At 43.5% G+C, this 14,083-nt stretch overlaps 1 protein-coding gene across 2 annotated transcripts in view; it reads left to right on the top strand.

Annotated features, from left to right (window-relative positions):
• traf4a (tnf receptor-associated factor 4a) overlaps positions 1-14,083 on the top strand; it is a 39,290-nt gene that overhangs the window by 7,000 nt on the left and 18,207 nt on the right. The window lies entirely within an intron of this gene.

Below are 14,083 nucleotides of genomic sequence, written 5' to 3'. Positions count from 1 at the left end.
CTTCTATATGGAAGTGAGTTATTTGCCAGATGACTTCTTTGTCGGGTGTGGTGAATTCTTTAAGTCGTGGGCGGCACTATGGTACAGTGGTTGCCTCACTGTCACTTCATAGCTGAGAGGTTCTGAGTTCCTGGGATCTTTCTGTGTGGAGCTTGTCCAGAATACGTTTCCTGAAGGTGCTCCGGTTTCCTGCCACAGCCCAAAGACATGCTCGTTAGCTTAATGGGCCATAGGTGTGGATGTGAGTCTCGGATATTCTCATTCAGTTTTCAGTGTGAAAGCTAATTTCCCAAAAAGTAAACAATTTCTGTGCTGATGAAATTTCCTCATTCAAAGCTGTTTAATCAGTGGTTTATAAAGTTTCTATAAAGACTGTATTTGCTCTTTTACTGAAGCTGGTTTGTTAGGATGGGATTCTAAGACTAGGGATTGATATTGATTAAAATACACCTCACAGGTCTGATTCTTTATCGAGTCCCTCGTTGGTTTTGCATCCACATTCTGAGTGTAACACACGCAGGTTTTATCATCAGAGACTGAACAGACTGTAGGAACAGAGCAGAAAAACAAAGTTTGCATGTGACTCAGGTGTGTAAAAGCTCCACTTGTTTGAGTTTGACGTCTGTCTTTGTAATGCACAGCTGTCAGAATCACAATGCCAGCATTATTAAGCTTGGAGGCACCATTCAGATGGATTGTGCAATTTTAAACTAGTTCGGATTTAACCAAAACACTAAACAGGTGTGATCTGAGCTCAGAGCGTTTGGCCTGTTTGGCACACGATGATCTAAATGTGTCCCCCTTTTAACTTTGTGATGAATTCCCTTCTGTCCAAAGGGATGTATAGAGGGGCACTCTGGCTGCAGTGACAGGACGTTTCTTAAAGGGCTTAATGGAGCTGTGTTGTATTAGTGCTCAATGTTGTGTGTAAGTCTGCCACTTGAGGCAGCTGGGTCTTTGTGCCTCAGTGGGTGTCTGTGTCTGAATGGGAGCAGAGCCATGGATGACTGGTGAATGACTGCGTGTTCGCTGCCATTTCCATCCTGCGGTCCTGTCACAGAGACATTCACAGTCCCCCCGCAGGTGTCCCAACACTGCACAGACTTCCTGGGTCCAGATCCGGAGACTCAACAGTGATCAGCAAGCAGCGTACAGAGAGATGCTGTGTTCAGGCGAGGCCTCCGCTCTACACTTTGGGGTCTGTGAAGGCCTATCAGAGCTGTGCAATCAAGCCGCTGTCAGCTGTTGCACTCGGGGTGATGGAGCTGGAAAGGGTCCCATAAACTTTAACACATCAATGCATAGAAGGAGTCGGAGGATAAAGAGGCGTGCAGAGATAAAACATGGTGCGCGACACTGCAGCTTTTGTCTGGGAAAAGAGCAGTTGGTGCTCTGAATGCCACCTAAATGTACCTGCAGAGTCGAGCAGCAGTCACCAGCTGCTGTGAAGGTGTGACACCCACACCTTTCTAATTCTAGCAGCAATTACTGACAAGGAAGTTAGTCACTGAAAGTCCCTGAGCTCACCACACGGCTGGACTTTGAAATTAATGATTGCATGGAAAGTCACTGATGTTTAAAGTTTAACGTGAACCAAGTTTACAGCCCGAGCAATCGAGTTCAGCTGCAGCGCAACATGAAAGTGGAGATCCTCAACCAGTGTAGTTTGGTTCATTTTGTGCTTTTTGAACTACAGGTGCAGCCACCCGGTGGCTTCACGCATGTTCTTGATTCATAATTGCGTCTGTACGAACCAAGCACCCATTTCTGTTGCAACCAGTGTTATTTCAGTTTAGCTGCACATAAGCTGAAGATCTAAGTCTGAGAATATAATCCCGAAAAATAAAAGAAAACAACCTCAAATTGCCATGTCTCATGGGTGTAAGGAAATGGATGTTGACATCTAATAGCCCATAATTATCCATGTTTAGACAGGAGAGGATGAAATGATCTGCAGCCAACTTTAATGTTGCTTGTTATAAACAGCAAACAGACAGAATTATTACACAGTCAGATTAAATTTGTTGTTTTTGGGCTGCGACCACAACGGCTTCACGTGACTTTGCTTACATACCATGCAAACCCACTTCTTCCCCCCCCCCACGAAAAGTAGAATGGAAAAAAAAAAAGTGCAGCAGGGAGAACAAAAATACGTTTATAGAAGTCGTTCACTCCTGAGACTGACGGATAGATGTGAGCCGAGGCTGTTTCAGGATAAGACGCTTGTCTCCTGGGAGGAAGCGGAGAGAGGCTGTAGAGATGCAGCTGTGATGATGACATTGCTGAGAGAAAGCGCCCCAGCCAGTTCACACAGCTGCAGAGGCCCTCCAGTAGAGAAAAGATGTCATTATGAGATTCATATTTTGACGGATGTAAAGAAACGAGAGCGTGCGCTCGAGTTCGGATGAAACTCGGAGCCACTTTGGGCTCTTGGGTGGATTTTCTGATGGAGCTGTTTCGCATTCAGGTTGTGTCATCTGGATGTGTTTTTTATTTGTTTTTTTAATAATAATAATTCTTCTCTTCTGAAAGGCCCCTGGAACCGATTATGCGAGCTCAGACAGGAACACATCCTGAATGACTTCGGAGGCTTTCACAGACTTCTCCATAAAGCCAGACTACCTGACCCCACACACTGTGTTTCCACTGCTGTTTGTGGTTTGTGTCAGAATGTTTAGATGAAGGTTAATTTGTGGTTTAGGGAAAGTAAGTCAACTTCCATCCACTTGAATGACTTCAAATCATGGATTCATGTTACCCGATGAAGTGCTGGTATAACAGCCTAAAAATGAAATACAGGTTTGTTGAGATAAAAGCAAATTGCGGCTTATTACAAGTGCAGATTTGGTTCATAGTACTTACAATGAAGAGGTAGTTGGTTACAATATAGGTTTTGTTGCGCAGTTGTGGTTGTTTTTTATCGGCTGTCATGAGACTGTAATCACTGACTGTGTAAGTATTGTTAAAAACGGGTAAGGTGGGCGAACAGGACGATTATTTGTAGGTAAAATTAGGGCTAAAGGTGATAATTAACGGATTAGTTGCTCTTTAGAAAACATTTTTTACATTGTGGCTGTAACTGACAGTTATGTGGCGGTAGTTTAAAGTAATTTAACAGGCTTAGGGAGATACTAATTCAACTAAATGACTCATTAATAACAATACTAGGTTGGTGTGAAGCTTAGTGAAAATTAGCAACTGTAAGTTAACGGTCACAGCAGGTCAAACGAGGCCGTCTCAACAAAACTGCAAAGAACTGAAGAAATGTTTCGGAAGATAACAAAGAAATTTGTTCAATTCCCATATAATTGACTGATTTTCCGAAGACGACATTCGACGACGTTCCCTGTACCCTTAGTGATGAGTTTTGAAACCTCGGTATATGTCGATAAAGATTTATTAACAATAGTTTTTCAGGGTTATCCAAGCAGAGACCACCCTCACTAACTTGTGACGCACACAGAGTCATCTGGTCTATATGTAGGCCTGAAATATGACAGAAACTGTTCAGCTCAGAAGAGAGCTTCAAGGGTTAGTCCTAGCTGGCTTTTAAAGGGTAAAGAGTTGAGTTATTTATTTATTTATTCACCCAAAACATGATAAACAAGGCAAACAAACAGGAAAAACCACTGGCTTGCTTTTACCTTAACCCACAGAGGCGGCAGCCTGTGTAAATGGGATGTAATGTTTCCCAGTAGACGCCTGGTTTGCATGTAACCATGCGAATATGCCTGTGAATATATTCCTGAGTGTTCGTGAGGCCCAATAAGAGGCCGTTATAGACATGCCTCGACTTGCCCTTGCCTATAAGAGCTCCTTTAAAATGAATCCCGCAGCCCTTTGCGCCCGAACAAAGGCTGAAAACATTCCTGCTATGCATTGAAGCACCTTGCTCCTCGCACAGCGAGCATGCTGGGACCGAGCTGCTCAGCCCAGCCCTGATGCTGGACCACAGCCAACTGGCCCAGATCTGAAAAGCGTGACTAGTGCTTACATGTGCCCGAGTATGTATACTATGTGAAGCGGCTCAGATAATAATATGTGTATATGAAACCACATACATGCTCTCTGCCTGTTCCCGCTGCTGATTTTAGGGTTCAGCGGCAGATACTTTAAGGTTTGAGTGTTCAGCCCGGCTCCATCTGCTCCCCTCTCGCACTAATCGACTCGCCGCTCATTCAGCGTGTTTGTCTTGTGCACAGGTCACCGAGCTGACGGACCCAGCGCACCGACACACGTGTTTCGACTCTCACACAGATTATTCCAGCAGGGCGCTTGCTCATTTGAAGCTGTAAGGCTGAAATCGCATCTGGAGAGTGCAAACAGACGCCATCAAACCTCAAATTAGGGCTGATTAACGAGTCATTTTCAGGCAAAAATACTGAACATTTTTCTAGTTTCAGCAGCTGAACTGTGAGGTTTTCTGGCTCTGGTATTTAGTTTTTTATATTTAACAGTCAGCAGTGGGCTGTTTGGACTGTTCTCACCAAAATTTCATCAAATAATCGGTGAAGTAATCTGCCAGCAGATAGAATTGGAACTGGTTAGAGTGATGAAGACGTCACCTTGGACTAATACTGAGGAGATATGACTGTGGAAAGATTTCTGAGAAGTAATTTTGATGATGCAGCAGCTTTGTGAGTTTATTTTACTTGAATCTTCGTCAGACTTCTTTATATTGAAGGTGATGTCTCGTTATTCATGAAGGAAGTGAAACTTGCTCATACTTTTAGACAAAACATCTGTAATCTAATCCCTAATTTCCTTCGGGATTAATAAAGTTTTCTGATTCTGATCTGTCCCGGAGTGAGAAATGTGCACTAATGCAGCTTTTTGCGTGCAGCTTATGCGCCTTAAACCACATGCTCTTGTTTTGTCGACTCAATGCCTCTTGTTTGCATCAGGGAGTAGTCTTTAGGCTTTCGGGGCTGACAGGAAGGCATGTGAGGAATCTCTGTTCGAGGTCTGAAAGCGGAGCAGCTGGGATCGGGAAGTTGGCGGCTCGCTGCCGAGGCACCTGTCCTCAGTGAAAGGCTCCTCTGTCGAGCCGAACAGGTGTCTGCAGAGCAGTTAAGCCCCTCGCTTGAAGTGAACACACTCTGAATTATAGTCATTTATTCACAGGGCCTTCCGTCAATGTTAAGGTCACTGTCCATTGGCCCTGAGCCTTTCCGCCTGCCCTCTTTTTTCAGTGATGAGGGCTTCCTTCCTGCCAAGGCTCTACATCTTCCTCTCATCTATTTTTCTGCGGTGGCCCTTTAACCGAACAGCTCAATGACTCCCTTGTGTTTTTGCCTCAGGATCTTTCTCACAACTCATTTACTGATGCGTCAACGCAGCGTTATTGTGCCTGGCCTCCTCCTTCCTCCTTCTGAACGGGCCAACTTTGAACCCCCGATGGGGTGGCGCAGGAAGCGATCAGGTGCACCTCCAGATGGGTCAGTCACCCTGTTCAGAATGAAAGAGCGTTTGTTTACTTCACCTCCTCAGCTCAGAGACTATAGAAAGAAGACCAGATCAGCTGATTGTGGGTTTAGAATATTATTAGTTATTAGTTTCCAACAAGCAGCAGACAAACAAATGATACTAATTTCACTGTTGACAATCGAGAAGCCCTGGAGTAACAAGGCTACTTATTTAATGTCTTGCTTCAGAAAGTGCCATACAGACGCCCCAATTAATACTGCAGCTCAAGCAGTGCAGCTTATATTCCAGCTGAAAAAACAAGATTTTATTATGAGTAATGGATGACATCTGTATTTGTTGCTAATTCCTCTATTTTTCCTCCCCCTCTTCTTTTATGCGCTGATTGAAAAATCTTGTCATTTATCTCATTGTTGCTCCCAGCAACAGGGGCAGGTTGAAGAATCGGTGCTCGAGGAACAATTCAAACTGAGGCGTTTTTGAAACAAAGGAGGCGATTTGACGTCAGCGCCTCGCCTCGCCGAACAAAGAGACCGCGTCCACAGAGCAGGCAGAGAAGTGGACAACTGCAGGAGGCCCAGCTTTGAGGTGCCTCACAGATCAGGCACGTGGGAGGGGGTGTGGGGAGGGGGCTCTCTGTGTTGGTTGGTAGGGACTGAGCCTGATAAGGAGAAGCCAGAGCCACAGCCCGTCTGAGGTGTGATTCCAGTAGGTGATAATAAGGGCAGCGAGAAGGGAGTGTGTGTGTGTGTGTGTGTGTGTGTGCGCGCTCACTGTCAACCATACACGCGCACACACACCTACTTCCAGTTACCATGGACACAAAAGCACAGGACCTAAAATTGTCACTGCCTGCCGGTGATGTGCACACCTCTCAGGCCCGAATCAGCTTACTGACACATCAGGAAAAAGGAGCTTTTCCGCTCGCTGTTCAGTGGAAATTCAAACGAGCCGGAAGCAGACGTTCGCGTTACGTAACGCTGATTTCTTCGATATCTGACAGTACAGCGAGGCATTAAGGTGAGCAGGATTGAGGAGGAGAGTTAAGACGGCGCTGAGAGGCAAAAGTTTTCAGTTTTTCTGCCTGAGAGGAACACAAGTGACTCATGACACATCAGACTCGCGGCTGTGCCTCCCGCGCTCTGCTGCTGCGATAACAGTGAATCACAACGACGCAGATCGCAGACTCTGACAAGAGGAAATCCAAGTCGTTATCCTCGCTCCAGTCTTCAGTTCACTGTGACCTCAGACACACTGTGGCAAAGTTGCAGTCTAAAAACTAAATTCTGTGGAAATTCATTGGGTCCAGACATAAAAACCTCTTTATCTCGGATTAGACTCGTCCACCTCAGGCCAATTCACATTTCTTCCTCTGTGTTGTTCCTGTGGGGTCGGACCAAAATAACTTCTTCACACAGCAAAGCTGATAATGGTTTACCCACACCTGCTATCTCTTCCTATCTCTCTCACACATAGCAGACCAGCTGTGAGGGAGTGTGTGTGGAGTACTTATCTTTGAAGGCCTGGGAAGAGCAGACAGCTGTTTATTGAAGGCAGGGCTTCTTTTTCTGGTGTATCTAGTTTGATTAATGGAAGTTGCTGCTCATTATACTGACCCGATGAGAGGAAACAACAGTGCTTATTTATTCTCTGTGCACAAGTCAGACTCTTTTTTTTTTTTTTTTTTTTTTTCCTAAAATGCTAACTAATGCTATCCAGGATCAGCAGCTGGGGGTGCTTTTCTACCAGAAAATATGTCAAATATGGCATTTATGATTCGTACCTATTTTTTGTACCTGTGACTAGAGATGGACCGATCCGATATTACGTATCGGTATCGGTCCGATACTGACCTAAATTACTGGATCGGATATCGGAGAAAAATAAAAAATGTAATCCGATCCATTAAATATCACGAAAGCACCTCACAAAACTTGCAACACGCCGTAACTCACCTCAGAACGTTAGCACGTCGGAGCAGTATGCATCACGTGATAGAGCGGCTGTGGCATGTAGGACCTGTAGGTGGTCTGGATAGCATTTGGAGCTTTGCTAGCAATCCGGCATTTCATCTCCGACAAAGTTATCCCCGAGAGAAGTAAAGCAAGTGTGTAAGTCCATCTCTGAATGTAAAGCATTCCTGCGTTAAGCTTAACAAGCGACTGCCTCTCCTGCTGCTACTTCAATCATGAAACTGCTTAAAGATCAGCTGATCGGCTTTTCTGTTGCGAGTCCGTCTCTTTTGTTTGTTTTTGGCCCACTTTGCACCAGAAAGAGGAAACCAGCGGCTGAACAACAGCAGCACGTTTAAGCTTGATAAGCTGTTGTTAGAATGTATTTATTATTACTTTCTACTCGAGGATCTTTTTCTACGTAGCTGACGCTGGTAACTGAGCAGGGGCGGATCTAGCAAAGTTTAGCCAGGGGGGCCGATAGGGCATTAACAGGGAAAAGGGGGCACAAAGACATACTTTTCTTTCTTATTCTCATTTAAAATGTCTAGCTTGTAATAAATAATTATCTGACACCCAAAGTTTTAATTTGATGTAAAATGAATAGAAGTCAATTACTGTATATAGTAACTATTAAGTCTAATATACCCTAGTAAGCTATAGTACTTTTTCCTTTGGGAAGGTACCATCTGTGCAGTCTGCAATTTTGTTGAAGAAAGATGTTGAATCTATTTAATATTTCTTGAAAAAGAATTGATTTCTGTGCATTTTTTTTCACACTGCATCAAATTAAGGTTGATTACGTCGATTAAGCATCATGAGGTGGAGCGTGAGGGGTGGTTCCCCATTTTTTATTTATTTATTTTTGTTGCTGGGAGTTGGAACCCTATTAGTTAGGTTGCTTAATATCTACGCTAAGTACTCTTTAAAATACCAGAATAGGGAGGATGGTGTAGGTCTAAGTTTATTAGATTGATCAGTATTGCTGAACTATGAAACATTTTTTTTGCATACAGGTATAACAGATTAGCTTTAGTGTAGTTGTTGTTTTAAACTTGAGTATGAACTTATACAAAATGCAGCAAGATATTAAAAAAAACAAGTTTTGTTGATTTAAAAAACACTATATCGGATTCATATCGGTATCGGCAGATATCCAAATTTATGATATCGGTATCGGTCATAAAAAAGTGGTATCGTGCCATCTCTACCTGTGACATTTAGATGCCTCGTATAGTTCAGGCCTCCGAGCCACTATCTCAGCAGACTAACCAATCTCAGTACTAACTCACATCAGCTGATGGATCAGCCGATATCCTTTAGCCCACTGTTCTAGGCTTCCTCCACCTGTAACAATGCTCTTGTCATTGCTTCTTTCAAAGCAGAGCCATACTGCCAAATATGAATTACAGTGGAAGGAGATTGTTTTCATGTTTTGACTCATTTTAACATTTTTTTTCATTACATTTACTTTCACATTTTTGATGTTTTTAAGAATAAGGTATAATGGATGTTTTCCACCTGCTTTTCCAAGGTTAACAGGTGCACATCAGTGAAAAGATCTGCTACGATCCATAAGCTATTACAAGTGGGAGGGGCTATCTGCATTGCCCACCTGCTGCAGTCTCTCAGTGGAGTTGTGATGGAGAAGTTCTTTGGCATAATCTGCAGACCGATCATTTGCTCCTGAACTTGATTGAGATGTGTCTGTGGTCTGAATTTGTTCACTTTTTAAAAAAAATCTGAGCTTGTTTTCTTTGCTCTACATATTTCCAAAGCGATTGTCAGTCAGTCTGCAGTAAATAATAGTGTTAACTGATGAGTGATGAGCTCTGTGTTTCTCTGAGGCTCTCTCCTTCAGGGTATACGGCTCATTTGCTTGCTGTAAAAACAACAGTCTTCTTTGTCTGGTGAGGGCCTTGGCATTGAAAGTCGACTCCATAATAAACGAGCAAACCGAAGCACTCTCCTTACGAATTGCTATAAAATGTGATTTATGCTGAGAGCATGCAAAGCAGCAGCAGCAGTTCCTCCTCTCCTACTCTTCTGCCATGAGCTCATGCGCCTATAGGTACTAAATGGTGAAATTTTAGCTCTAAGTGGCTTTTGATTGATGCCGTGCCTCTGGTGGCCAGGTCTGTCCTAAATTCTCTTTAAAGTTGAAATGTCCCTCTTGGCGTCTGGGCGAAACAGATCTTGGCGGTTCTTAAAGTCATAAAACAAACCCCACAGAGAGCAAAACGAGGTCATTACGCAGGAAAAATGCTCTGCTAGGACCAGTTAACAAATCACTGGCATATTCCTCGTCATTCTTCCAGAGAAGATAAAATGGTCTTGTTTGTTTGTTTTTTTTAAAGGCATTTTGACCACATGCGTTTAGCCTAATAGAATATAGAAGCCTACACCTCTGTGTGGAAATGTAGTTTTGTGTTTTGATGTTTTTTTTTATTCCTGTGTGCGAAGCAGAGATGCTCCATCGTGACCGATCGCAGCTCGTCTTACTCGCTGAACTGTCCTTGCATTTAAATCTTGAGTTAATCCAGTATTTGTGTGAAGGACTGATTTTTCCCATCCAGTGTCCAAACTAATCAGAGAAAGTGTGTTCAAAGTAAAATGCGTTATGATGCAGAATATGCTTATCTCTGGATTTACTGGGCATTAACCTCCTCACCTCGCTGTCAACCATCTGTCAGATACGCTGACCTGCGGCAGTGTCCCAGCTCAGAGAGACGTTTATGAGAAGATGTGAAATGGTTTGCAAAGGAAGAAGAGTGTGGATGCTATTTCTGCTGAATATGAATGTGCAGCTAGCAGCTCAATATAGTGGAAGTGGGCACAGCCTGGCTCTGTGCGAAGGGTTTTGTGCGGATTAAACAAACAAGATATAAAGTGGTTAGTTAGTGAGCTTTAGAGGTGTTAGTAAGCAGATTTTGGACTGTGCCAGACTAGCTGAGCCCCCCCTCCTGTTTTCAGCCTACTAATGTGTTCTATGAAGCTGCACCAGGAGACCATGGAGCTGGCCTAGCTCTGTCCTAGAGTAAGAAAAATCCACCCACAATGATACAGAGACCTTTTAAAGAGCCAGGCTGACTGATTCCCTGTTTCCAGTCTTTAAACTGAGCTGACTGCCTCAAACTAAACACCTGAATGAAAACATTTTCTTTATTTTTTTTGAGCAGCACACCTCATGCCTTATTATTGCAGACGTCACAAACTGATTGAAAATGCTCATATTTTGACAGGCAGCTTGTACAATAGCTCGAAGCGCGCTGCTGCTTCCACACTTAATCTGCATTAGTGCTGCGATTTCATGTTGTGCTTCTCCGTGATTGTGGCTCCAATAGCTGATTCATTAATGCTGTTTTGAGGGGGGAAATGAGGTGACTCTGTCTGCTACTGCGTCTCCGCTGCCATATGCATACAGTTGGCTTGTGGCTCTCGTTTGAGTAGGCCAGACTTTGCCTCCCCGTCCGGTGTAGGCGCTCCACGAGATTAACTGCGGCTCCTCAAAGCCAGCCGTCATCGCTGCATATTGCTCTTTTGAGCAGAAATCTGCCTTCTGAACTAAAATTAGACCAGCCATCTGTGATTAAAACTGCTAAATATCGCACGCGTCTGGAGAAATGTAGAGCATGTAGCTGCTTCCATTTGTTGCTGAATTATAGCTGATCACTCTCCAGCTCCTTTGTAGCTTTTGAATCTTCACAAATTGGTGACAGTGGATAGTAAAACAGAGAGTGGGGTATTTCTCACCTGCTGCAACCTTAAATGCAGCTTTTAGCACTTCTTCAATGGCCAGTAAGTCCTTCTCACATGTGTGACATGTTAAACCTCAGGACTTTCATTGATCTCCAGATGCAGTCCTCCACCCGCCCCGCCCCTCCACAAACCGCCCTTCAGATCAAACGTAAAGCATCTCCTTTCAAGCTCTGCTTTCCTTTCATGTACGCAGTGCGGGCTCTGTTCGTGCGGGTACGCCTCCGTTATGGTGGTCTCTCTCGTTTCCTTTTTTTTTTTTTTCCACTTTTGCTGTATACTGAGTGGGTGAGGGTGACTGCACTCATGCATGCATGAGCTCAGCTCCCGATACAATTGATGGGACCTCTCTCTTTTTTTTTTTCTCTCTCTCTCTGCAACTCCCCCACCACCCTGCTCCCAGATCAGCAGCAGTTAATGAAAGTGGATTGATTTTCCTGTACCTCCTGCATCCAACGTTTAATCTGGGGGATGAAATCGACCAGGAAAACAAAAGATCCTACTGCATTCTGTTATATTATGTCTTTGATTGCCTGCCAAGTTCCTTAGAAAACAGTCTGCGTTGGTATAAAACTGGCATAACTGGCACTGACATCCATATGACTTGAGGCATTTTATTGGAAGAGTTGGACCATTTGGGAAATGCACTTATTGGCTTCTTTGTCAAGATAGAGGAGTGATACTGCTCTCTAGAATATTAGATCCTAATCAATCTTGTCTTGAGTAATTTATAATTGAGTGTTTTTTGAAGTTATCGGTGTTGTGCACATGCCTGCAGGTATTTAACAGACGTCGAGGCGAGGCTCCTGAAACTCTTGAACCTGATTTACCTTTTATCATTTAACTGTGCAGAAACCTTCAGATAGCTCTTTCATTTTTTTGATCCGGAGCTAAGCTGACAAGCTGCTTCAGCTAACTTCATATTTAACCTGGAAATGAGCGCTATCAATCATTAAACCCTTGCTCCTTTCATAATATCCAAGGTGCGACCTAGGAGGGCGTCTTGAGTTTATGACTGCTATAAATTTAGTGTCAGTGGAGGAGCTGGAATTCAGTTTCTGTTATACCCCCCTCCTTTTTCTGTTAAAGACTCATGTCAGAGCCTGATCACGCTGATGGAAGGAGACAGTGTGGGGGGGATTATAACTACTTGTATGTGCCGTCTCCCCTCCTCACACACTTAAGGATGGATTATGCATCACACAAGCTTGCCTTCAGCTTTCAGAAAACTACTCCTCCTCTTCCCTTCAGCCCTCCATATATGGTCTTCCTTCCTCCCCTCTCCTGCTTGCCCTCCGAAAGGTGTTTTTTTTTTTTTTTTTTTTTTTTTTTTTCTCTTCTTCTTTGTGTTTTCCTCGTGGCTGTGTGGCTGAGCTACGCCTCTGGTCGATGAGATGAGTCATCGTCATCTAATTGCTCTCAAATTCAGACCGACCGCCAGGTTTCACCTCTCGAGCGACTGAGTTCTACTTTTTATAATCGCACAAAAGGTTATTTCTGTCCAGGAGATGTAGGTGTGTGTTTTCTGGAAACCAATAACACATCAATGGAGCTTTATTGTGTAATGCTACAAGTACAACCAGGTCTTTGTGTGTAGAAATACATCAAAATTAAAGAAGTTAGCAGAATAATTATGTTATGAACTGAAAAATATGTTCAATAAAAGTTCATCCGTTAATAGCAAACCTGTGTTAGCTTCAGTTTATCCCCTTTATTCATACAGAAAATGTAATCCTGTTCAAATGCATGCGTTGAGGTCACGTGTTATTGGTGCATATTTATGATCATTTATTGCAGGCCTTCTCAGGACACAACATCACATCTGATGTTGTGTTTTGGAAATTTAAAGGACAGTCCCTGGAAATATTCTCTTACTGGTGGGTCACACTTTGAGTACGCTCAGTCAGAGCTCTTAGATGACACGGAGCGCAGGGCAACATTCACGTTTATCTGCTTCCGGTGCTACTGCCGAGCTGACATTAAAAAAACAAACAAACAGATTTTTGTCAACCTTTGGATGCTGTGAGAACATGTGCGAACTCTCTCACAGATGGCTCGTGTTCACAAATGTCAACACGGTGAGGTGAACTGCTCAGAGAAATGAATAACATTGCATAAGCGATGACGGCATGAGCAGGGATGGCCTCAGGTGTCCTGATCTCCACTGTTTTGTGTGTGGTCAGAAAATTGCCTGCGTATAGGCACGAAACAAATTCCCAGTAGCTTCGAAATCCACTTTTCTTCTTTTGTTCAGGTTTTTGTAGGTGGCGTCTGTGTAGCTCGTAGTAAAACCGTCCTTTAATGGTTTTTTCTATCTTGGTACACATTTGTTCTCAGCGAGTGTGTTGCATGGGGTGCAGGAGATGAAGCCAGGGAACGAGGCCAGACATCCACCCACACACACTCACACTCTCTCCAGTAGTAGTAGTAGTGCCTTTCTTCCACTTGCATCATTTTATTCCTGCTTCAGCAAAGTAACGCAACAAAAATAGTCCTTTTCTGGATAAGGAACATGGAGAACTGAAAGTGTGAAAGTTCAATTTACAGGGAATTATGCAACAAATCTTTGAAAACAGTTACATTTTCCGCCTTTATTTGAAGCGCCATCTGACACAGCGTCACATGTGGTTTATTTCTCTCTTGCTGATGACCATGACCTACAGACTGTCAGCCATTGTTGCTTCATATTAAACAGCTGTCAGTGGCTGTTAGTGACCAACACAGGAAGTCAGATAGGATTTTACAGGTGTCATATTCCAGACTGGATCCTGCTAAACTCAACAAAAAGCCTCCTGAGATCTGTCAAAAACTGTAAGAATAATTTTAGGGTAAAAACAGTAGTGCAAAATGTAATAGTCCGTCCTCTCTTCTCTTTAGTTTAGTTTTCGGGGCATATGATAAAGAAACTGTGTTTGACCAAAATTTACTGACTGTCTTGTGACTCCTTTGCT

The sequence above is a fragment of the Mchenga conophoros genome, linkage group LG14 (assembly GCF_057382185.1).
Source record: "Mchenga conophoros isolate Kocher_MC1m ecotype Shallow Benthic linkage group LG14, M_conophoros_male_GT1.1, whole genome shotgun sequence".
NCBI classification, from domain to species: Eukaryota; Metazoa; Chordata; class Actinopteri; order Cichliformes; family Cichlidae; genus Mchenga; species Mchenga conophoros.
The sequence above is the reverse complement of the archived record's forward strand: the minus strand, read 5'-3'. Positions and strand labels throughout refer to the sequence as shown.